General features: G+C 37.8%; 1 long non-coding RNA gene across 3 annotated transcripts in view; it reads right to left on the reverse strand.

The window, feature by feature from the left end:
• Nucleotides 1-808: 808 nt before the first annotated feature.
• Nucleotides 809-26,136, reverse strand: part of LOC125691915 (uncharacterized) — a 33,086-nt gene continuing 7,758 nt past the window's right edge. For 2 of the 3 annotated variants that reach the window (XR_007376329.1, XR_007376328.1), the window contains 5 exons: nucleotides 24,552-24,663; nucleotides 21,508-21,557; nucleotides 17,827-18,005; nucleotides 15,840-15,900; nucleotides 809-977 (listed from right to left, as the gene is read on the reverse strand). This is a non-coding gene — a long non-coding RNA (uncharacterized LOC125691915). The remainder of the gene's footprint in view (nucleotides 978-15,839; nucleotides 15,901-17,826; nucleotides 18,006-21,507; nucleotides 21,558-24,551; nucleotides 24,664-26,136) is intronic. The other variant, XR_007376330.1, reaches the window with a different exon arrangement.

Below are 26,136 nucleotides of genomic sequence, written 5' to 3' on the forward strand. Positions count from 1 at the left end.
AATGTGTCACTACTGTCTTGTTAATGCTCACCTTATGAAAGCAATATTCTTTGAATGGAAACATCAAAGATGTTCCTTAATCTACCACAAGGAAAAGTCTCTATTTTATGGCCAACACTAAGTACATAGAGAAATTGCAATACTGCACGTCACTGAAAAAATGCTCTTTGTTATAGCATTGCATAGCTAAAGTCAGCACAATATCATTGCATTAATAAATAAAAAGTAATCGTATCAATATTTGCTTGAATAAGTAAATGATGCCTTCTTATCTAACTAAAGTCAAACTGATACATTAATGAAATTTCTTCGGACTTGTTTGTGGGTAGAAACCAAGTATCTATGTTGCAAAAGGACCTGAAAGTGTATGTGTGCTGCAAATGATGTAAATTCACTCTTAAGGCAAGAACCATATTCTGTGAAGCCTGCATAAATAAATGTGCTGTCTGGCACAAGAGAAACACACCCCCTGGAGCAAGGAATCACGTGTGCCAAGGCCAGGGAGCAGACAGCCTCATGCACCATCTGCCCTTTAGCCATTGGAGGAGGCAACTGTCACAACAGCCTAATCAGAGACAAGACTTTCAATATGGATAACAGCATTAATAATAACAAATTGCAGACTCTGAGTTTGAATAATTCTACCAAAATCAATGGATTTCCATAACACAAACAACGTGGTTGTATTGATGCTTCATGACCAGGCATTGAGAAGTGCACCTTTCAGCACTACAACATCTCCGTTCAAAAGATCAAACCATAAAAAGAAATTCAGTATGAACATAATGATTAAATAACTTACATCAGCTTGAAACCGTGTGGATGCCCCATCCCTGGAGATGTTCAAGGCCGGGGTGGATGGGATCCTGGGGAACCTGGTGTAGTATTAAATCGGGAGGTTGGTGGCCCTGCTTGTGGCAAGGGGGTTGGAGATTCATGATCTTGAGGTCCCTTCCAAGCCGGGCCATTCTGTGATTCTGTGAAATAGAATGGTTTTAGGGGACAGTCACTTTGTACAGATGTTCAAAGGGTGTTTCAGAGAATATAAGGCAACTGATCATAATTTCAACACCAGCAAAACTTGTTCTTAAAAACAATAATCCCCGCATCAAACACATACTTTCAACACAAAAAGTGATTTTTTTTTTCACCAGACCAAATATAAATATATCTGAAAAGCAAGCATTTTAGTGATAGACACACAAATAGGAAGTTTTAACTAGAAGCAGTATGTCATAAAGAACACAGCTACTAATTATATGACTAGAACTATAACAAATAGAAAAAAAAAAACAACAAAAAACTGGAACAATGGTTTATATTTTCACTGACTTGAAATCTGTAGTTAGACCTGCAAGAAACAAAGATACTACAAGGGTCCAATGAAGGCAGATTTTGGATAACAAATTTAGATTTTTTTTTCCTCCTAGCAACTTAATAATCATGAAATTATGTAACAAATCTGTGAACCAATTACCAAATGTCAGAAGGTGCCCTGATTAAAATACACATATCCCCTGGAACGTGTCATATTCACAAATTAGCCATGTGTTATTTATAGCTCCTCAAGGCACACAATAACGAGGAAAGTGGTAATGAAATCTGAAAGCCTGAATATCTCCCTTATGTTTGAAAGCAAATCCCATGAGACCCATCTGTAGTTCAAACTGGTGAAAAAATTATTTCAGAAACAAACTGAAAAAAATTAAAAAGAACATCTATCATCTCTACAATTTCACACTTTGTATTTTATTTTTAAAATAATGAAGCTCACAGTCACATGCCATCCTCCATGTTCCCATACATTCCTTCTATTATTTCTTCAAAATTATCTCTGAGTTTCTTATTGGCCCTTACTGGGATGACAAAAAACATCTTCAGAGTTTCAAGACAAAATCCTTGTAACTTCAATAGTCCAAAGAACTTGAATCCTATTGTCAGTCAGATTTGTTTCCACCTACAGAGCAAATGATGGGGGGGTGAGGGGGGGAAGGTCTTACTAACTCCATCTCAGGTCCCTCATAAGGTACATTTACACTTACCTTCATTCCTCAGAGAGATACACTTGCTTCAACATTTTAACATCCATACATTAACATTCACAAGGCCTTTATGATTTCATCTCTGCCACTTTGCTTCCCACACTCTCTAACACTAATCTTAATTTTTTTTCTCCTGTATTTACTCTGCTCATTATCAATAAGAATGATTATTCTACTTTGGATGTAAGTTTTTCTACTTATGATCACATATACACATACAACATAGGACATCACCTTGTGCTGTGTATTTTTGCCAGTGATGAACAAGAGACTGCATGCCATGCTCATAAAAATCTGCACCAGAGGAGGTGACCCACTGTTGTCACCACTGCTGAAATGCACCACCCACATCCACAGGCTGGTTTTCATCAATGTTCAGCAAGTATTGATGAATGTCAATAGGTGACATTTTTGTCCACAAGGAGGAATTCAGTGACACATCTTTGCTTCATACGCATTTCCATGTCAGACACCATTTTGTCAGACTGCCTCCCCTGCTGCCATTTTCCACATGGCAACAAAAATAAAACATTAAAAAAAATCATTAAACTACAAAAACATTTAAACATATATCAGAATATTTAAAATATGTTTCTAATTACTCACTGGTAAAATAATCATTGCTGTTTTTCAGCTCCTCAGTAATTTTTTGATTTTCCCTTGAGATCTTTCCACAAGAGTCTCCCTCCATAAAAATTCCAACAACAAAATGAACAGCAACAACTTCCACCCAAAGTCCTGTAAGAACATGCTGGCTTTTTCTTTTCTTGTCCTTGTCCTCCTTTTCCCTTTGACTGCTGTTTTTCTTTCTCTCTCCCTTTGCCTTTGTGTTTTTTCTTTTTTCTATTTCTTGTGTTGTTAGATACTTCAGGCAGCCAAAAAGCTCTTTGAGGTGTCTGAAGGGGCGAAAATCATACTAGAAAACAGGAGTTGCATCTTTTTATTACTTTTGCAGACCTGACTTTTAGCCAGAGGGTTAGCAGATGGGCATGTGCTGCCAGAACATGTTTTGAATTTAAACAAAATGACACTGGCTCTCTCCAGGCTGCTTGAGAGACACAGTGATCTCAGATACTGCTTCTACCTATACCCTGTGCCCAAAGACGAACTGCATAAAGGTTTGAGTTACTTGATTTTGATCTTCTCTTTATGTTTAAGAAAATGCAATCAGGTCTAAATAAAATAGTTCACATCATCCTTAATCTCCCATTTTTGCTGTGCTTTTTACCTATTCTTTAATATTCTGCATTTTGAACAGATCTTAAATATGATTTTGAAGTACTTCTAATGAATAGAAGCTTCTGATTTGTGGAGACCAACTTTAACTGCAAAACTACAAAAAGCAAACCTCAAAGTATGTAAATTGCTCCAAAAATAATACATTCTATTTATTTCCACGGAAACTACAACAGCTAGAAAAATCTCGTCAATACCATCTGATAGAGCAGATTCTCAGATACAAAACACTATTTTTTCAACATCTTCACCACCATTAGCTATGCATTTTTGTGAACAATGAAGAAGAGCGTGCATGCCATGTTCATAAAAGTCTGCTTCAGCGGAGGTGACCAGAGTTGCTGTCACCACTGCTAAAACAACATCACCCACCACCTCACCGTGTTCACATCCACTGGTTGGTCTCCATTCAGCAAGTGTCAGTGTGAGTCAGTGGGAATCATTTTTTTCACATGAAGGAATTCAGTGACACAAAGCTCCATACACACTTCCATGTCAGATACCATTTTGTCAGACAGTCTCTCTGCTGCCATCTATCACACAGCAAGAAAATGTAACGGACTACTGTAAGGAAGGTTCAGCCTCTATACTGTCATACCACCAACATCCACCTCCAATGTCAGGGACCAACATCATAAAATAGAAGGCATTACTTTCAGAGCTGTCCTTGTAGATGTCTTTCTGTTTACTTCAACCAGAAGCATTAGTAGTCACCTACTAGATGGCATCAGTGAGAAAAAGACTTCCCACCAGGTGAACAGAAGGCCTTTGGTTTTAGTGACTTACGAAAATTTTAAGCTGAATGGAGCCTTCTGCCACTACTCCATTTTGGTCTGTGTACTACATTGCTCTTGAGTGCTATAAATTTGCAACTGGGGTTGGCCAGCAGGGTGAGGGAGGTAATTGTCTCCTTTTACCCTGCTGTTGTGAAGCCCTGTTTCCAGGCCTGAAGCTCCCAGCATGAAAAGGATGAGGTGATGTTGAATCAGGTCCAGAAAAGGGCCATGAGAATGATCAGAGGGCTGGAGCACTTCTCCTGTGAAGAAAGGTTGAGGAAGTTGGGCTTGTTCAGCTTGGAGAAGAGGCCCTAGGGAAACCTTGCTGTGACCCTCTAGTACTTAAAGAAGATTAGAAACAAGAGGGAGAATTTTTTTTACATGATGTGACAGAGGACAAAAGAAAATCGTCTTAAAGTAAAAGAGAGGAGATTTATATTGCATTACGAAGAAATTCTTTACTCAGAGGACTGAGAGGCACTGACATAGGCTTCCCAGAGAAGCTGTGGATGTCCCATCCCTAGAAGCGTTCAGGTTGGATAGGGCACTTGGCAGCCTGACCTAGCAGCTGGCAATGCTGTCCATGGCAGGAGGTAGGAACTAGATGATCTTTAAGGTCTCTTCCAACCCAAGACATTCTATGATTCTACAATTTCTGTCTCCTACTGATGATGGTATTGAAAACAACCAAGCCAGAGCTAGCTACTTGTCAAGTGCATTCACAGGCTTCTATTCAATGGACAGACTTGCTTAGAACAGATATGAGTTGGGTACATCAGGTTTTAGTCATCAGGAAAACTTTCTAGGGCTATCATAATGCAGATTTTTCCCTGCCACCTCTTATGTTCCCTAATTCCAGAGCTGCCAGCTGGAGGGTTCCTATTTCTCCCCGTCAGGGACCTCAGCGCGAGCTAATGGAGCACCCTGTCAAAAAGAATTGTCTTTTCTGCATTTCACTGTCTGCTCCCTGAGATTGACTTCTTTTCATGACTTAAGAGCTGACAGAACAACCTGAACAGATTTGGTTGGGTTGAGATTTCACACTGAATCCAAGACCAGCTCTAATTGCTTCTGCTCCCTGGAAGAAATTTGCATTAACTGCAAATGCATCATCTTGCTTCAGAAAGCTTTCTGACGACCTCTGGGGCTCAGAGGCCACCTCCGTACCCAAACATTTGCAAAAACTCTTTAAATTGCAGGGTATCAACTGACACCCTTTTTATTTTAAAATTTGATGGTATTTTCACCTAAGGATAGAATACTCATTTCAGGAAAGATTCCACTTTCCAAGAAATTTTTCCATGTCTTCTCTGACCGGCGGTGATGTTCAGAAGACGTAGAGGATCAGTGTCCCAATGGCCAGTTCTGTGTTGCTGGCAATTGTGCCCCAAAGGGTATCAAAAGGCATCAAAGCAGCCAAAAAATGTCTCCCTTAAGAATACCACTGGAGTCACTGATGTGAAGATAAGAAATTGAGTAATGCAGTCAGCACCTATTCTCTACTTGAGACCACTTTCAGCATGACGGTGTCATCAGAAAGTCTTCTATTGAGAAGTTCAAGTTCAAGTACCTTAACTTCAAAATTTAAGTTATCTTCATGAAACCATGCTATTTTGTTCATTTCAGAATGTAACTACCTTTTCTTACCAGGACTGTACAGAGATGCTAGGTGGTAATGATTGCCTTTTGTTAGCAAAAGCAGACTCTATAAGCTATTGTGTTGCTAATTTTGTAGTTATCTTGACTTCCCTAATATCCATTTAGCTATTTCTTTTCTTTATGGGTACCTCATTTAGCTTGATTCTGTCTCACTTTGAACCTCTGTTGATGCTGAGGATTTAATGCATTTTTTTTTATCATACTGTGCAAAATGCTGATGGAATTTTTTGTGCAGATTCTTTATTGTAAGAAAAAGATTATTATTATCCTCCCCTTTATATTGTATCTCCAGAAATCTATGCACATGCTTTGCAGCCACCCACTTTGCACAAGAGTATGAGGAAATCATTTTGTTTTATTCACTACAAAAGCACATTTTTAGAGATGTGTCTTCATAACTGTCCTTTTTTAAATTTGTGTATGCATAATATATTGCTTTTAAACAGGACTTGACTGAATTGTGCCAAATGTACAAACCTCACCACTCTGTCTGCTTCTTAGCTCAGAAGTGAAGTAATTTACGGTGAAATCAAAAGGACTTTATTAGATTTGAATGCAGAAAGAGAAGACTTTAATTCAGTGACTTTTGTGATGAGAAAGCCCCATCTGCATTCTGTATTAGTCATTCAATTACTCAATTTCTAGCATTTTTAACTGTGCTAAACTCACCCAAACTTTTTATTGTCCCACCCAAGCAGTCCTTGATCTATAATGGCAGAGAAGAGAGAGTGAGCTTCCTTCATCCCTGTCCTCCCAAGAGTTTTCATACTTCCATTAAACTCCTTTCTGTCTGCTACTCTGACTTATCAATGATCTATGGTAAGGATCTGCAGCTACCCAAATTAAATGGCAATTGACTAAAAGTATTCAGAAACATTTTTATGTAAGCAATGAGTACACTGTGCTTATTATTCCAGCCAGCCAGCTATTCAGACATCCTGATTTACACACGAATAGCAGCTGGTTATTAAGATGTAGTTGTGATATCCATATATTGACCATATGCTCATGTAGAGAAGCAGAAGCGAATGTTTTCTATGAAACAGGATTAAATGAAAATAATTAAATAAAACAGCATAAGACTGAAAATGCTGCCTAGTGAGTCTATTTACTTATTATGCTCTGTATTTCTACAAATTCATTTTGCAGTCAGGACACATGGGGTTTGAATAATTTTCTGCCATTACATTTTTCGTGCTCCTAAAGGTAACATGGTAATGATTTTCAGTAAATATAAATCTGCTCATTTCTCTAAAGATTTGTGTTCACTCTGAATGCATTTGTGACATCACGTTTTCAGTGGAGGAGTGAAAAAATAACAATCTATATTCCTGAAAAACCAAGAAACCAAAACTGCTTTTGCAAAAGAGAGGACAAGAGAGGAGAGGAGAAACAAGGCAAACTCTGTGTTCAAGTGCAAGTAGGCTGAGAAGTGTAAGCAGGGAGGCACATATATAGTGTGGCACAACACTTTCAAAAGCTAGACACAAATACTACATCCAAATAAAAGCATAAAACTTCTAACAGACACCTCTCAGCAGCACGGCTCACTAATGTGTTAGGATTCCTTGCTAATAGTGCTCTGAGAGCAAAGCTATGGCACAAATTAAACAGGGAGTCCATTTTACAATAAAGTCTCAATAAGAAATATGTCATATTCAGTATTAGTGTTTGAAAAAAACCCTCCTTGAGCCTTTAGATTATGTGTTTTGAAACACATAATCTTCCAGCTGCAGCCATAAGGAACAAGAAAATAATTTCTGAAGAAAAATAATATCTATATAGCCTCTTCACAGCTTTTTTATTTTGTGCATACTTCCTTTTAGGCACTGACAATAGCTGCACGTGGAACAAGCAGAAATTACCTCTTCTGCAAAGAAAACCTGCCTCATTGATCAAAGCCATATTTTCACTTGTTCATATACAATATACTGTTTGTTTAGTAGGCAAATATTGAAATTTGAAAGTGCTTGGAAAAGTATATTTAAAAATAATAAAGCATATAAATAACACTGAGAAATGCTTTTAAGGGCACCCATTCCCTATAAAACTCTCCCAGCTTCAGGTGTTATTACTGCCTTACCAGAAATTGGCACTGACATCAGTGAAAGAAGACTCGGCATTTCAATTCTTTAAATAAGATCTCTAAACAGGACTGTCACTTTCACTTCACTTGGACTGATTCAGTTGAAAATCCCATATAGAGGAATCTGTTTGGAAAAAGTCAACCTACAGTTTGCAAAATATCAGTTGTAACAGCTGCAGTAAATATTTCTATAAAAGATTATCAATATTTCTATCAAGGATGAGCTGAAAGCAGATCAGGATCTAAAATTTAATTATATTTACATATGCATGCCTCAATATACAAGAAAAATTGCTAAGTTGATGGAAATTTTTCACCAGCTTCAGTGGAAGCAAAATTTCCCACTGAATGCTTTACTTTTTACGATGTCAACTGCGACAAATGACTAGAAACTACATTACTCATTTTCAGTGCAGTTTAAAACTAATTAGAGGCAGGCCAATTGTCCAAGTGTTACGCTTATACTAAGAAAATACTTAGAAAAATCATGTGAAGCTTTATAACCTGAGGGGAGAAAAAGAAAACAAGCTTAGGTTGAGGTCTAAATCAAATACGAAGCAATCTATATTTTCCATTAAAGCCAATGTGAAATTGGCCATTTTACAAAGGTCTTGATTGAAAACCATGTGAAAGTTAATGGCTTTCACTCAGATGATCCTCAGCACTCAAATAAGAAACAAGGCAAAAGCAGACTCAGAAAAAAACGGATCTTGAAATAAAGACCTACTAGCACAAATCACAGAAAAGAAACAAATTAAACATCTCTAGAAAATTATAAAATGATAAGACTAGAGGGAGAATCAACAATGAAGACTCTCATTATACTTGTCATTTCTGCATTATATTTCTCTGCTTCTTTTTTGTTCTTTTTCCTTTATCAGAGACATACCAGTTAGATTTGCCAATATTGATTCAAGATGCTACAAGCCTTATTATTTATTCTTTGACATTTGGTGCTTTTCTCATTCTTCACTTCTAGCAAAAAAACAATAGAGATGTTTGTTAAGACTTCTTGATTTGAAGTCTAATTAGCTTTCTGTGAAAAAATCCAATGTCTTTTGAATTCCTATTTCTAGGTTCTTTTGTGGTCAGTTTAATTAAGTTTGTTAATATGATGCTTCACGAATAAAGAATGAAAGGAAAAAAAAGTCTTAATAGTTTAAATAATTTAGGTTGGGCTTGTCAGCGCCAATTAACAATTAGTGTCCATTAAACTAAGACAGAAATCAGCTGAATCATTTTCTAGTGTGGTTTTCTTTACAACCTAAGGCATCCTACGATTTCATCATGATTTTTTTTAATGTTGTCCTTAAAATTTTGGCATCTTATAAAAAGAAGCCAGAGAAGAGAAAGAAGCCATGAGACAATATGGCTACTTCCGTTCTCCTCTCTCCCCCCAAAACAAGAGGCAAAAAATTGTTGAAAAGCTTGAAAACACGAGTTCACAGTTTAAAAGGCCTGACAACCTCTTATGGTGCTCTGCTGCAGGAGCTATGATTTCAAGAGTGAGAAAAGTGGCTCATAAACGCTACTGATAGCCGAAAATTAGGTGATGAAGAACACTTCAGAATGTTTAAGTGTGGTAGGTATGATTACAGCAATCAAAATCCTATCCCATTTTGCTACAATTTATTTTGAACAGCAAGGTTAAAAAAAACATATAAAAAAGCTGCATGATCCTAAAATGTGCAGTACGCATAAATGTTAGAAACAGTAGTGACAGAAGCGTACACAGGCTGTTGACCCAAAAGGCAACGTAGCTTTTATTTTGTTTTGTTCTTTCAACCAAAAAGATTCCTACTGCTTCTCCAGGAGGTTTCACCCCTACGTTATGGTCTGAAGTAATTCTTTGCCAGCTTGGTATTGCAGACTGTCCTGTTTCCCACAAAATACCTATGCCAAAAAAGGGCTTCATCCTTAATCATAACTCTTGGGCATTGCAAGGACGTTTGCATAAGTAATTGATGAGCTGTAATGATTTGGTATACATTACAACGTACAAACAGTAAAACAGCACAGCAACATAGGCAGTAAGACATGAATTTGGTCTTACAACCATGAATATAACCTTTTTTGCTCCAGAAAATGAATATTACCTTAACATTTATATGTACTATACGCATAATAGTCTTTCTCCTTTGGAAAGCTATTTTTGGCCACTTGGGATATTTTCTCCTCTTCACATAGTGACTTCCCATGTAGTTTCAGAGATGTTTATTGCTCTTGTTCTTTGCCTGGCAATTGCTCCACAGCTTGAGGCCACAGTTCATCCAGAGCACTCTAGGGTGAAGCCATGAAGCCAGCACTAAACACCCTCAACTCTTGGCTCTCCTGTAGAAAGCTTGCAGGAGATAGGATGTCTCCAAGGTTCATCACATAAACCTTCCTATCTTCCCTACCAGTGCAAAATAGCCCCATAAATACACTGTGACACACATTAAAAACTCAAATTGAGCTAACCTACCACAAGAGATCTGCTCTTTCAGCAGAGGACAAGAGAATAAACAACAGATGACAACTGTTAGGTTACACTCATCTTAAACCAACATAACTCCACGCTGTCACCAAATACAAACCCTCTTTCTTCATTCTGTCACTGAATCAGCAAGCTCATCCCAATTCATTGGAAAGCTGCACTACTGCTAATGGACATAGAAGAGAGTCAACGATGTAGGACAAACATATGGAAGAAAACACAAAAATCTAGTACTGATAGCAGTATTCAGTATTGCTCAGATTAAAAAATGCGAATAAAATTCATTTCTATCTTTTTAATACTAATACTTAAGGTCAAATTCATCATGAATGCCTGTGTGCTTTATTCATTACCAGTAAAATAAACTAAACTAAAGTCTTTCAGTAAAATAAATAAGATATAAAACAACAGAAACAAAAGTTGTAATGAAAGAAATACAAGTTAAATGAAAATCTCTCCTGTGAGGTTAGGAAGCAACCAGATGTTCTTAACTTCTGCCAGAAACTGAAGGTAAATCAGAATAGGCATGTGAAGCTCTCAGCTGAAGATCTGTACTCCAGACACAGAAGTTAATTGGCAGCTAGCTTCTTCACCATAGTTTAAAAGATTTTAAAACCCAAAGGGATTAGCATGATCGACAGATTTGACCTTCCTTATACAAGAGGCCAGAAAATGTCATGCAGTAAATCCTACATCAAATCTCAAAACTTCAGAGCTAAAGTAGAATACATATTCAGCTAAGTATCCAGACCCAGCTTCCAAGATGTAAAGATATGAAGTGTTCATTGGCAGCCTTTAAAAACTGATCTACCTGCTTTTATTGATAATGGTTGCCTACTAGGTTGCTCAAGGAGGTTGTGGATGCCCCATCCCTGAAGGCATTCAAGGCCAGGCTGGATGTGGCTCTGTGCAGCCCAGTGGTTGGCGACTACCAGGGGCTGTTGAACTAGATGATCATTGTGGTCCTTTTCAACCCAGGCCATTCTATGATTCTATGACTCTATAACCCAGTTTCAGTAGCCCTTTCTTCAACAGAAGTAGCCACTGCCATTAATTCCTGGCTTCTTATTACACTCTTTTTTTTTTTTTTCTGTTATTATTTTAAAGAAGTAAAAATGAAATTGTAATTTCAAAAGTGAAATAATGCCATCAAACTAAAATTAAAAAAAAGAAAAGAAAAAAATACTCAACAGTGCTTATTATATGATTTTAGAGAAATTCTGATTGAAATGCTTTGAGAGAATTGTTGAGAGATATTTATATTAATACATTCATTAAGCACAGAATGCACTACTCATTGATTTAATCACCTTTCATAAACTAACCGCTATTGCTATTCTTTGTCATCTTCTCTGCTTAGAGAGTATTCAGTGACATAACATTATTTGTTTTGCACAGCGTCCATCATTGCATTCAAAGGAAAAATGTAACATTAGCTAAACAAGCAGCCCAGGAGGACTTGTGAAACTCTTCAGGTTTCCTGCATACACAATCACTCAAATCACTCACTAAAACATATTAGGAATAAAACTGCTTTCTTCAACCTCCTCCCTTGCAGACAATCTGCAAATTTTCTAGCAGCTGCACTGAAGCCATTCAACTGGTGCCTAAAGTGAGCAACATATAGTAGCCCCAGGCACTCACCAAGTCCATGGTACTGCCTGCAATACAAGAAAAATCCCCTTTTTCCTCTTTTTAATTAGTTCTTGAAGGAAGCCTCTTGCTGGCTTCTCGCTTGTATGCTGAGCTGCTTGCTCCCTGCCAGGCTGATGAGATCTTGTAACTAGGTCCTCCCTTGCAGTCTAATGCTACCAAATGCAGACAGGGAACCAATCCTGTACTCAAGTAACCATAAATCAGGATTCACTGATGTGATAATTTAGGAGCTTCCATTTTCAAAAGCATGTGTACAGGAATTGCTTATACAAACAAACAAAATAGCATTATAGAATCATAGAATCACAAGGTTGGAAATGACCTATTAGATCATCCAGTCCAACCATCTCCTCATCACCATTGCCACCACTAGCACTAAACCATATCACGCAGCACATCTTCTAGATGCCTCTTGAACACTGGCAGGGACAGTGGCTCCACCACCTCCCTGGGCAGCCATTCCAGTGCCTGACCACTCTCTGAGAGAAAAAGTTCTTCCTTATGTCTAATCTAAACCTCCTCTGATACAACTTGTGGCCATTTCCCCAGGTCCTGCTCATTGTCTGGGAGAAGAGGCCAAAGCCCTCTTCACCACAGCCTCCCTTCAGGAAGTTGTAGAGCGCAATGAGGTCTCCTCTGAGCCTCCTCTTCTCCAGACTGAACAATCCCAGCTCCCTCAGCTGCTCCTCATAAGACTTGTGCTCCAGACCCCTCACCAGTTTCGTTGCCCTTCTCTGGACACACTCCAGGACCTCAACATCTTCACTGTAGTGTACAGGGACCCAAAACTGAACACAGTACTCGAGGTGCAGCCTCACCAGTGCTGAGTACAGGGGGATGATCACCTCCCTGCTCCTGCTGGCCACACTATTTCTAATGCAGGCCAGGATGCCATTGGCCCTCTTGGCCACCTGGGCACACTGTTGGCTCAGGTTCAGCTGAGCATCAACCAACACCCCCAGGTCCTTCTCTTCTTCACACTCATCTTGCCACTCATCCCCATATAATAATAATACTAATGCAATGCAAAAACAGTTGTCTTTAAGAAGTATAAGCAGGAACTCCCACCTAGCAAAGCACTTACCAAGCAAATAATATAAATGCAGCAATTTGAAAAACAGCAATAATAATGTTTGGCAACTAAGTGGATGTTTGCTTATGGAAATACCATAGACAAGTATCAGCCCTGCCACCCACTGCCTTCTTTTCCAAAGAAAAAGAATTTCATGGTCGTATATCATCATATTATAGAGAGCTCTCTGCAGCCTTTTTATTGATTAAAATGCAAGCAATTGCTGACAAGTTTGGTGGAGCATAGAGACCCAGTGCTTGCATCTACAGATGCAAGAGTAGAAGCTTGTCCACATGCACCTCAGGAAGACATGCTTTGAGGTTTTTTTTTTAAGTTTTGAAAAAAAAAATCTATCATAATAAGAAAACAACAAAAAATAAATTCCATAAAAACTCTCAAGTTCAGTACTTTCAGAAGGAAGTCTGTAACCATTAGCTATACTGTATAATACTGGAGTATATTGATGAAGTGGGAAGGCAAAGTGAGAGGGAAAGCACTCTGATACTAAAATTAAAAAGAAAAAAAATCAAAGAATACATTATCTTCACGCATCCAAAGTGGGAAATCAGTAATTTTCTTTCGTAACTAAATATATATATATATATATATATATATATATATATATATATATATATATATATGTATATATAATGGAGTAACATCAGTATAGGAAAATATGAGAGAGCACTACTTCTTACTTCACATTTTCTCCTATCGGAGTGAATACAGTTATTACACAAGTTTCTCTAGAGGGGATGGTTACCTTGTGAGAGTGATGCTCACATAGAGGCAGCCCAACTGAGAGTCCTACAGCTGTGGAGGTGAAACCACCTGCCTGAGTTTTATTGCACAACTTTTTGTTTGTGGTTTGGTGACTTCTGCTGTCGTTGCTTACCGCAATTTACAAAAGTAAATAACACTTTTTAATAAACATTAAAATTAATTTAGTTTTAAAAAGTAGTTGCTGAGAAGCACATGAATTTCATGAATTCAACTGTTGATTTATATTTAAAATGTATTTTATTAAGTTATTTAGTGAATTGTTGAATAAAGGCTAGTTATTTATGATTTGTGAAATAATTCCAGCTCCTGAACTAACCATTCCACACTGAAGAGCCAAGACACCTTTACATAACTATGAACTGATAGCTAGCAAAATACAGTGCTTTACATTAATGGGAAAAATTATGTTTCTTTTTCTCATTTATTGCAACAAATTTAGAATACAAATGATGTACTAGATGCAAAGAGGATCTAAGGTAGATGCAGAAGGAAAACCTGTGAAAGAAGACAGTCTGGTGAAGTCTCACACACAGGGTGAACGCAAAGTGACAGATGGAGAGTTTCCACTATGCTAAATTTCATAGAAATGATTCTTTGGATGGTGAATCACCAAATTAGGTGACTGTTGAGTGGTCCCACCATGGGGTCTTAATGAATAATCAGCAACTTCATTTCAAGAAATTTTACACAAAAACACACCAGACAAGCATAGCCATGACCATTGAGCATCTGCTTTCACACTGCCAGTGCAGCCAGGAGTTGGAAATCCAAGCAGTACAATCATTACAGACCTATTCCTGAAGGTCTACTTTTCTCTTGGAGCACAGGGAAATATCATTTAATGAAACATAAGGAACTCCCATTCACCTGAACTACACATTCATGAACAGAGTCAGTCGGAAATATAAGTCATTATTTTCACAGATCCAGCAGAAATCTGGATCACTGCACCATAACAAAGCACGTGTGGAGGGAGCAGTGGAAGAAGGTCAGGGAGAAAACACAGTCCATTATATGTTAATGGCTATAAGAGGACAGTGTAATGCATTTGGTTTTGGTCCAAGATAGAAGCAAGTAATGTAACATCAAGTCAGGAAAAAGGTACACATTTACTTTCATATTTCATTGAGCTTCTTACTTGAAAACTTTGCATCTCAGAGTCTTTCCTGATGTGCCCCTACTAGAAGCAATATGTCTGTAAATGCACACTTTTTCTGTAGCTTATAAGATGATTTATTTTAAGAAATCTGTTTGCTGGCAATAGGTTTTCTTTTCTGTTCATAAACAATTGATAGTATTCTGATGTACTTTTTCATGAATCTGGGCTACAAATATAGGATTTCTAAAGTTCTTCTAACATCCTTCTATTATTTCTTCTGTTTCCAAAGTTTTCCTCTTATCTCCAGAGAGATGAATTACTCTTAAACTGTAGTATACAATACAGATAAAATACAGAAGAGTAACTGATGCAATTTAAGGTAGAAAGCCAGTGAATCTTACAGAAACATAAGGAGCTGTACACCAATACCTGAAATTAAATATAAACTATTTTTTCCCTGCTGAAAGTTTGTGAATGGTTTTTCCTCTCTGTCAGACACAATTCTTCCTAATCCCCAGATTAGAAAAAAAAAAGTTTAAATGGCAATAGCAGCAAATGTCCAGCAAAGGAGGACTGATGAATATTTTTTACTGCCTCTGCGTATTTACGCAGATAAAAACCCTCCATAAGTATTTGTGTAACCAAAAGCATACATGCTCGAAATGTTGAAATAAAATAAACGAGTGCCAATACTGTTGAATCAAACAGTTCTTAAAATAACTGTTTTCAAAAGAAACTTGAAAATGTCATCACAAGTTTTACTGATGTTCTCTGTCAATGGTACTGGCAATTAAACACAAGGGGAAAAACAGCTCCTTCACGCCTTTGACTGAATACAATATTTAATATAAGAGAAAATGCAGCTGCAGGAATATGGCACATTTATGTAGCTGTTCAGCAATCTCCTTTATAACCGTTATTAATAAACAACTAAAAATATGAATTATGACTCACCAAAATTCATCTGGTTATGTGGCATCTGCACTGCATCCAACAGATTCAGTAACAGAAGAGACTGAGAACAAAACATAAAAAAGGAACTTTTACGACTTGGAAAATTCAATATTCCACCACTTATTTTCATCCAAGATGGGGAGTAAAGCTATCTGAAACTCCTCCATTTGTCTGAAAGAAAACAGTTGGGCCTTTGCACCTCAGCAGGACCGGGGCACTGGGCTCCGCCATCTTGTGGGGAACTGCAGGCCTTGGCCATGCTAGCATGAGGAGACCCTCCGTTCTGAGGGCTACTGATGCTGTAAGTTGGCTTTTGTAAATAAATAACCTTGGCTAACCAAAAATAAATAAATAATTGTGGAAATAAAGGCTAAGCATAAACTGTTCCTTCCTATTTTCTATTCGTTCTTTCAGTTAAATAAGAACACTCCTGAAGAAGTCTGAAGTTAAAATAGCAAAAAGTATTACAGAGAAAAATACAAACTGCATTTCAGTGGACTTAAACTAACATTTCGGCAATGTGAATTTGACCCCGAATGTTAGCATGTTTGTTCAAATGGCTTTCCATAGCTGCTTCCTGAAAAAATTGGTTAGAAGCAGGGAGATGAGGGATATAAGACACTGCAGAACATTAGGAAGAGAGCAACATTAGGACCACTGCAAAGTAGAGACTGCACCCAGAACCTATCATTTAGACCTAACTAGCCAAATAGTCAAGTATTTTAAGTGTCATTTCTAGATTGAAAGGAGAAATATCACCAAACTGTAAGCACCCACACTATGAAAAACTATTTCAAGACCTCCAGAAAATGCAAAGGCTGCACCGAAAGTAATGTCCTCGTAATTTATTGTATTGGCCCATGACGTCAGAGGCGGATATTGGTGATACAGCAGTAAAGGCTGAATCTTCCAAGTGATAATCTATTAAATTTTGTTGTCATGTGACAGATGGCAGCAGAGGGGAAATCTGATGAAATGGTATCTGACATAGCAGTGAGGGTGAAGCAAAGGTGTGTCATTAAATTCCTCCAAGTGGAAACAATGACAACCATAGACATTCATCAATGTTTTCTGAATGTTGGTAGAGACCACACAGTGGATGTGAGCACAGAGAGCCAGTGGGTGGTGTGTTTCAGCAGTGGCAACAGTAATGCAATATGACAGAGAAGCTGGAATGGACAGACAAATAGATTTTTTTTTGAGAAGTCCAGCATGCAGGCTCTTGTTCATCACTGAAAATGCATAGTTAACGATTCTGTTTAGTTGAGAAATAGTGTTTTGTAGCTAAGAATTAGCTCTATCAAATAGTACTATTGTGCTTTTTGTATCTGTTGTAGTTTCCATGGAAAGAAATAGGAGGCATTAGTTTCAGAGCCACCTACATTATTTAACGAAATGACAGCCACTCGCAGATCAGGATCTCCTTGACACAGGCCACTAGAATATATGGTCAAAACCCTACTGCATGAGTTGAGTAGAATTTACTTTTACAGTATAATCAGTATTATTTTTCCTCCCTCACACACATTCTTTGTCAGAGCTTTCCAATAGTTTTCTTACAAACATAACTACATTGCTGACTGTTTCTTTTCTTTTAATAAAGCTGACCTAGCCTTGTTAAGTTTATGCAAGATATCTGCCTAACAAATGTTAGCTCTCTAATCCCAGCAAGTATTTTATATATGCCTGATTATCTTCTAAGTACACATTGTTGTTTTCACAAAGCAGAGAGATGCAGTAATAGACGTCTCAGTTCTTCCTCTAAAAACTTTCAATTTGTCCCTTCCTTTCCATATTATCTCAGTTGACAAAGTAGGAATCAAACATTTATTTAACTTCTCTCTTGTTCTTCCTGTCCTCCATAAGAAAGCATGCAGCATGCCATACACTCGCTAGATTGCAGACTTTAGAAATTGAAAAGTCTTCAGGTTCGACAGAAATGAGGATGAAGCGAGAAACTGTGCCTGCAGTTCTCTGAGGCAGTTACCTGGGCTGTGACTTCTGCCATTGGGACAAAGCACATTTCCCTTCATGATTTTGCTTTCAAGGTCTCCCACCACTTCTTTTTTTTTTTTTTTTTTCCCCTCAGCAGGCAACCTTCTTAGGACACCGTGGGTTTCTGCCTCATGTTTCCGTTCCTTTTTCAAGGAGATTTTCTGAAGTTCTCTGCCAAAAACAACAACAAAAAGTCTTTCAGATGTGATAAGGAATAGAAGTATAGATAAATTGGGCAAAATAGGTAGAATTTGGATAGAAACATCCAAATCTCCACTCATTTAACTTCTACAATTTCTAGCAGTTTTCTGATCACGTTCACCAAATACCTGCAGGCAGAAATGTTCACATTTCCAACTCCTTTTCAACTGAAAACAGCAGAAACAACAAACAAGTTGGGAAAAAAACTTCAACACTCAATCTTCTTTCATTTCCTCATTGTTAAAACAGGCACAGTCCATTTTGGAAACTCCCATGTTTATTCCGTTCTGTAGAATAGCAAGAACTTCTCATGTTGAATATTAAACAGACTACAGTGCATATATCATTTGCTGTATTGTGCTCTGTTTTGTTTTTTTTTATATATATATATTTTTTTTTTTTTGGAGTAGCTCCATTACAAGCTAGCTTTGTGTCTGTCTAATGGAAAAGTTTCCTTTACTTGCAGTTGAAGTACAGAAAAGAGCAGTGTTTTTCTGCCTTAGCAACTTCCATAGGCTCAGCAGTTAAAAAAAGCCTAAAGCTGCTTTTGCTTTTTTTCTTTTTCTAATAGCTATAAAAATAACTCTAAATCTCCTGAACACGCACCATTTGACCTACTGAGCTCATTAATTTAGTGGAGCAAGGCCTCAAATAAGAAGTCAACAGATATTTAGATGAAGTATTGATGATGTGTAGGCAACAAGCTAAAATTCTAAGGAAAATGTTGCTTTAGAAAAATTTAATTCCTTCTTTGCTTCAGTTTTCTCACAGGGATCTCTGAAAAATCTCCTTTGAACTACTTCATGATTTTCTATGTCTCTTTAAAGCATGTCAGGGGAATGAGCTGTAAGTAAATAAATGAAATGAGTCGTAAATAAGTGTATGAACACCTCTAACATAGAGCTTTTCAGAATATCAACATATTTTTACTGAGGGAGGTCACACAACATCATCAGTGGAAGAATTTTACTACTGTAATTAATGAGAAGAACCTACTCACCAACATTGAACAGTTATCAGCTTTATTACTCATAGGGCTGCTTTAAATGATACAGCATCTCTTGAGCTTCACTCAACTCCCACAGCTCCATGGAGTCATATAGGAATCTTAGTCCTATCTTCATGCAGTTTCACTTCCGAGTACTACTACTACTAATCATAATAATTTACAAAAATCCAATTCTCAGAAGTTCAAGGAATTTGTCTTTTATCCAGACTGTAAGTGGCATTGTAGGTGTTTGACTGTCCTAAGAACCACCGCAAAATAATAACCATTTGATGGTGCACCTTCTCACAGCTGTAGACCTGGACGACACTGCGGTTTGAAAATATTTCAATGCTAAGCTTCATAACAAACACCCAACCTTCTACGCTGTCTCAACATGAGGTAGAAATACCAATGAGCGAATATCAACATGAGGTAGAAATACTAATGAGTGAATATTTTTTTAATTAACTCTATTTTAATCCTGATATCACCCTGATCCTTGAGGAAATCTTTTATATTGACTTCAACAGCAGCTTTAGAACACAAGCACCTATTCATGTTTTTAATGAAATTGAGAGATAATGACTGCAGTTTTTCATGAATTAAGGTTCCCTTTTAAAAACAGTATTAGAGATCAGCATTCTTTTTATTTTATTTTTTCTCCAGGATTATACAGCTTTTTACAATGAAATTTAATGAAGTACGCTTTTATTACAGGTATTTCCTATAATATATTTCAATGGAAGTAAATACAAGCCAGCAAAGTTGCTCATGTAAGTATTTGGGATTTAAGGAATTACTTAAACAGTGAACACATAAAGTTATTAACCTTCTTAGGGAATTAAAATGTGCCACTACAGGATGAATGAAAATCAGTAATCATTTCAAACTTAAAGGATTGATTCTGTACACGCAATTGAAACATAATTAAAAAATTACCCTATTGTGTTGCTTCTACAGAAAATTTGAATAGACTTTAGACTGGTACCTTTGCAACAGCTTATTTCTGGTAAATTTATAAATCAGTTGCATCTTTGTAATGGCACCAACTCAGCAAGATTATATTATAGTACTTATCTTCGAGTAAAGTAACAGTCTAGTGAAATTAGATATGTTTTGGTTTTATTCCTTTGCAGTATTCTGATAAATGGAGGCCATTATTAGGATTACTGTGAATAAAGTAAAATTTTGGTCATGCACAGCATAAACACAGTAGCAGCGAAAAATATATAGATATAAAAATTAATACCAACTAATCTGCATACAATTTATCTGCGTATGTCAGGTATTTAATAGCAAGTTATGGATGATAAAAAAAGGCTGAGAAAGTTTATAATTTTTTTTTTTAATCTCAAGTCACAGGAATGTTCTCTTTTGAAAGCAGCTGGAAATTTGAAAGCACAGGATTAAACATAATATTGAAAAGATAAAAGAATTACCAGATATTACCAGCCCTTTCTGGTATCCTTTTGGTGTGTAACAGATTTGCCCCCATCGATTCATTTTCCATCACTATCATGCTTATCTTATTAGTGCTAATCTGTCATTGTCATTTAGGAACTCAGGAGATCACTCCTGACCATTAAATAATATCTAAACGTAATTACCATGCTATCTACCAGATTTTATGTGTTCTTTTCTTTTTTTTTTTTAGATTGTACTGATTTGTTTGGCTGCTGAGTCTTCCAGACATTCATAATAATGCTATTATAAGTTGTTTGCGTGCGATTTAAATAAGACCACACAGATACTACATATTTTTGCTATCTGCATGGAGTTGTTTAACAGCTCCTACGCAAGTGATTACTGAGCATAATGATAAAAAAAATATATGTAACTGCCCTCTAGCTGCATTCAAACAACAGTTCATTTGCAGTTGCTTCACAATTGAAATGTAAAAAAGTTTAGTTCAGAAGTAAAGTTCAGATCTATTTCAGAAACACTTGACATGACTGGGAAGGGAAATCTGAGCATTCTCTCTTTAAGATGCTACATCTTCTTTTTTTTTTTTTTTCTATTATAAATTTAAAATAAAGAAATAACTATAACTATAATGATAATTCATTTCTGATTTCAGTTTGGCAGGGCTGAAGAAAAGCAAATCAACATTGCAGAGTAGCAATGCTTAGGCCAAACTAAATTCCCAGCCCTAAATTCTCACTACTTTTGTGCCCTGTTTCTGAGTGTGTCCTATAGTATACTATTAAAAGGATGCAGGATTAGGGCTCTGTGAAAAAGTTTCCCTTTTCATCCCAGTGCTACTATTTCCTAATCTAGAAATGATTCCCTCTTTATAAAGCCAGGGGACTGTCATTAAAGGAACCAACACTTTACCTGTGGTCCATCTGCTCTGCATTAACTAATATAGAAACATGGCTAAAAAAAAAAATACAAAAAAATCACCAGAACCAACAACAGCAACAGAAGGAAGAAAACATCATAAAGAAGAAAAAAAACCTCCCAATTGGTCATTGTATCCCTCACCTGTCTGCTGACTTCTCTGTCAGTTTTAATGGGGAACAAAAGGAGGCAGACTGGAAGAAAAAAAAATGCTTATTTAAGAAAGAGGTTTTCACAGAGTCCTGACTCTGTGTGGGAAGGCTAAAGTACAGATGAAAACACAAGTTATATGCAGGTTCTAACTTGGTTCTCCCTTTTTGGTTTGCTTACTTTCTGCTTCCCTAAAACAATTTCTTCGTTTAATTTTTCCACTTCTTCATTTGGCACTTTCCATTCTTTAACATTTATTTGCTTTCATATTGCCCTTGCTACAATTCACCTCTTCCTTGTGCTTCAGCTCAGCATTACTTCTTCTCCGCTTAGCCCTCCATTTTTAATTTTAAACACTTTTTGTTTTTCCTCCTGTTCAGCTTTTGAAATTTTCCCCTTTGTTTCTTCTTTTCTTCAAGTACAATTATTTTCAATTACCACATATAGAGCACACCCACCTGCTGGGAATCATGGGTTTTAAATGAAGTGGTCAGGATGCAGGAAAAGGCAGAAGGAGCAGGTGGTGCTAAGCACTTACTTGCAGAAACTGAGACTGGTTTTATCTCAGATAAAAGGGAAGATACTCCTTGCTCCTGAGATTCCATCATTGTTGGTCCCATTAATGTAAAAAATGTGGTAAGATAGTTGTGCACAGGACGTGAAATGAGCACACATCGAAACATTTCCCCATTCTATGGGTAATTACATTTCACAAATAATCTAATTTGCACATTTGGGTTTGTCTTGTACTGGCAACTAATTTTTTATGAATCATTGTTCATATATGCTGTCAGAACACTGCCCCATTTTTTGTGCAGCCCCATATAATCTAGTGACAACAGCAGTATAGCTGTAAAGTCATAAAATGGTGGTGATTTTGTATAATAAAACCAGCACAGTTTATTTTCTAGTGATAGTGGTTAAGTTACTCTTCTTAATGGAAAACTGCCATCTCAAAATGTAGAATGGTAGTAGGTCAAGTATTCAGATTGCTATTCCTTGAGCCAAGTACAAGCAGAGAGCTCAGGAAGATTGGGACTGCTATCAAACATCTTAGTTAAATACAAGAAATATCATATGTACACACTTGCACACAAACCCGAGGTTTCATTCATTTGATTACATCTGTGTTGCACAGAATTTGTTTCCCCTTTGAATTCATGGAAGTATCAGGATTTAACAAATCCTCTAATATGAGTTCAAGAACCTGAATTCAATACACATAACAGATACAAAAATGAAACTTCAGCACATCAAAAACTAGAAATAAAAAATGCATACTTTCATAAAGAATACAGAAGAGACTGAGCACAACTTACTAAGTCATGAAATAGAAGCCACTGGTACGTGGCGTAAAACAGATCATGCAGCTAATAACAACTGATCTAAAAAAATCTCTTACCAGCAATCAAATCCAGAAACAGACTTCATAAGAGTAATAGCAACCATGTCTGGTTATTGCATGGTTAATGTGTAAAGCATAATTTACTTGTTAGCAGTAACTGGACTTGGGACAGTGCACCTTGCCCACTGCCATCACTGAGATTCCCTATGGTCTACAGCTAGCAAAAGGTAATTTTTTTCTTTAGCTGATAAGACAACCACTAACAGCCTAGGGTTAGGAAGCAACTATCCTTATGGATAAATGATTCCAAGCTGTTCAATGTAAACATAATTAATACAGAATGGTAGCCACCACATCAACCACAGATAAGTTGGTCAAATACTACAATGAAAACACTCAATCCTTCCATTTCCTTATTTCATTCTGTATGCTGATAAGTCACGTCCAGCAGGGCAGATGATACATCTAGACTTACACCAAACCTATGACTGGGCACACCAGAACCATAACTTTCCATGAGGAATGTGACAGCATCAAAGACCAGTTTACTGGCTGTATGGGAACTGCTGAATCACAGCCTGAACCTCTGATTGACAACCTGAGGCAAGCAATGAGTCAGCCACAGGAGCACAGGTGAAGGTAATTCAACTGTGCTACTGGAAAGGATGAAGCCTGGCTCCACCTCTCCTAAATCCCATTTAAGTGCTGACTGCCACTGAGGAAGGATCTCTTCCTGGAGATTGCTCCTTGCGGAGAATATTGTGAACCTACATCAGTAAGCATTTTCCATTTATTATCTTCCTGTTACAGTAATCTTACTTAGCCTGACTTTCCTGGATATTTTTTAATTATAACATCAGTATATTCATTGATTATACACTGGCTTACACAGGCCTGGCAGGATAGCATGGGTGCACAACAGAGCTGCTGTCCTTCTGGGAAGCCCTGGAAAGTCAGCGGTGGAAGGAAGCCACAATGCAGGGCTTGCAACAGGAGATAGACAGGAATGTTTGACTTCTAACTCACAGGACAGAGTGCTGGCTTTCCAAATAGCCTCTTTTCACTTCTGCCTCCTTTTTCTAAAGGCTTTTTGCTTTCTTATTAACTTCCTTAGCACTATTTCTCAGTTTTTAATCCTTTTCTCTGAAGTCTGATACCTCAATTATATGAAACATTTCCAGCCCAAACACTGTGAACTTCTCACACTTTTCTTCTTACTTTGACATTGAACTTCTAAAGTCCAATGAGCTATAACAGAAATAAATAGTCAAAGACTTTCCTAGTAAGTTCACAGAACTACACTCCCCTTGTATCTCTTTAACTATTGCGCTTCAATTGCTTGTTTGCACAGGCTCCAGCCATCCAAAAGGCACTTGAAAACCACCTATTGGCAGAGACAGGCACAGAACACTGTGCTAGGTTGACATGGGTGCCCTTTGGAGGCTTTACAGCGAGTAGCTGGGATGAAGATTCAGCTGACAACTTCATTCATATTTTGACATGAGTGAAGTACTTTGCTTTTCTCTAAAACCAAAAGGGACACTCAAATCCTGTCTAAATGTTTAGCTCACTTCTCTGTGATTCCCATTTTTAGGACTACACCCTTCTTCTCCTTAATGTACATGTAAGCAAAACCTCTATATCTGCTACCTCAGCTCAGAATAAGTCACTTGTATATTTACTCAATACTTACATTTTGTAAAAGGAAAAACAGAGAAGGAGGACCACAAGTATCTGCTTATTGTTGAAATCCATTTGCAGAGACCAGTGACAATTTGGGGTTTCTCCTCTTGGTGCTGTGTCTTCTGAGAAGGCAATAGAAAAATAAAATAACAGAATTGTAGAATGGACTGGGTTGGAAGAGACCTTAATGGTTTTTTAGTTTCAGTTCCCTTGCGGTTGGTAAGGCTGCCAGCTACTAAAATCAGGCATCAAATCAGGCTGCCCAAGGTCTTGTTTAACCTGGCCTCCTGGCTACTCCAAAACACCTCCAGGGATGATGCATCCACAGCTTCTCTGGGCAACCCATACCAGGGCCTCACCACCCTCTGAGTGAAAAATTTCCCCATAACATCTAATCTATATTTTCCCTCTTTTAGTTCAAAACCAGTCACCTTTATCCTGTCACTATCAGATTGTGTAAAAAAGTTGGTCTCCCTCCTGTTTATGAGCTCCTCTTAAGTACTGGAAGGCCACAATGAAGTCTCCCTAGAGCCTTTTCTTCTCCATGGTAAACAAGCCCAGCTCCATCAATCCTCCTTCATAGCAGAAGTGTTCCACCTCTATGATCTTAGTGACCCTCCTCTAGACCTCTTCCAACAGCTCAGCATCCTTCTTGTGCTGGGTGACCCAGGCCTGGATGCAGTACTTCAGACAGGGCCTTGCAAGGGCAGAGTACAGGAGGGCAATCAGCTCCTTCTCCCTCCTGTAATCTCTCTTTTGATGCAGCCCAGGATGCAGTTGGCCTTCCAGACTGCAAGAACACACTGCAGGTTCATGTCCAGCTTTTTGTACACTAGGACCCCCAGCTCCTTCTCAGCCGGGTCACTCTCAACAATCTCTTCTTCTAGTCTGTACTCATATCTCGGATGTCCCCAACCCAAGTGTAATACCTTCCACTTGGTCTTGTAGAAACTCATTAGGTTCATGTGGGCCCACTTCTCAAGCTTGTCCACGTCCCTCTGGATGGCATCCTCTCCTTCTATTCTGTCAACTGCACCAGTCAGCTTGGTGTCAACAGCAAGCTTGCTGAAGGTGCACTCAATTCCATCATCTGTGTCACTGTTGAGGAGCACCAGTCCCAAGACTGATCTCTGGGAGATCACTTAAAACTGGCCTCCACCTGAACATAGAGTCACTGACAACAACACTCCAGCTGTGACCATCCAACAGATTTTTTTTATCCATTGAATATTCTAACCTTTAGATCCACCTCTGTCCAATTTAGAGATAAGTACGTGGTATGAGACCATGTCAAAGGCCTTGCAGAAGTCCAGGTAAATTACATCAGTTGCTCTTTGTTTGTCCACTGATGCTGTCATTCAATAGTAGAAGGCCACCAGATCGGTGAGGCGCTATCTGCCCTTGGTGAAGTCATGCTGTCTCATATCACCTCCTTGTCTTGCATGTGCCTTAGCTTCCAGGAGGATCCATTCCATGATCTTCCAAGGCACAGTGGCAAGGCTCATCAGCCTATAGTTCCTCAGGTCTTTCTTTCTCCATTTCTTAGTAATGGGAGTGATGGTTCCCTTTTTCCAGTCACCATGAACTTTTCCCAA

This window comes from Lagopus muta, chromosome 4, assembly GCF_023343835.1.
Source record: "Lagopus muta isolate bLagMut1 chromosome 4, bLagMut1 primary, whole genome shotgun sequence".
Taxonomy (NCBI): domain Eukaryota; kingdom Metazoa; phylum Chordata; class Aves; order Galliformes; family Phasianidae; genus Lagopus; species Lagopus muta.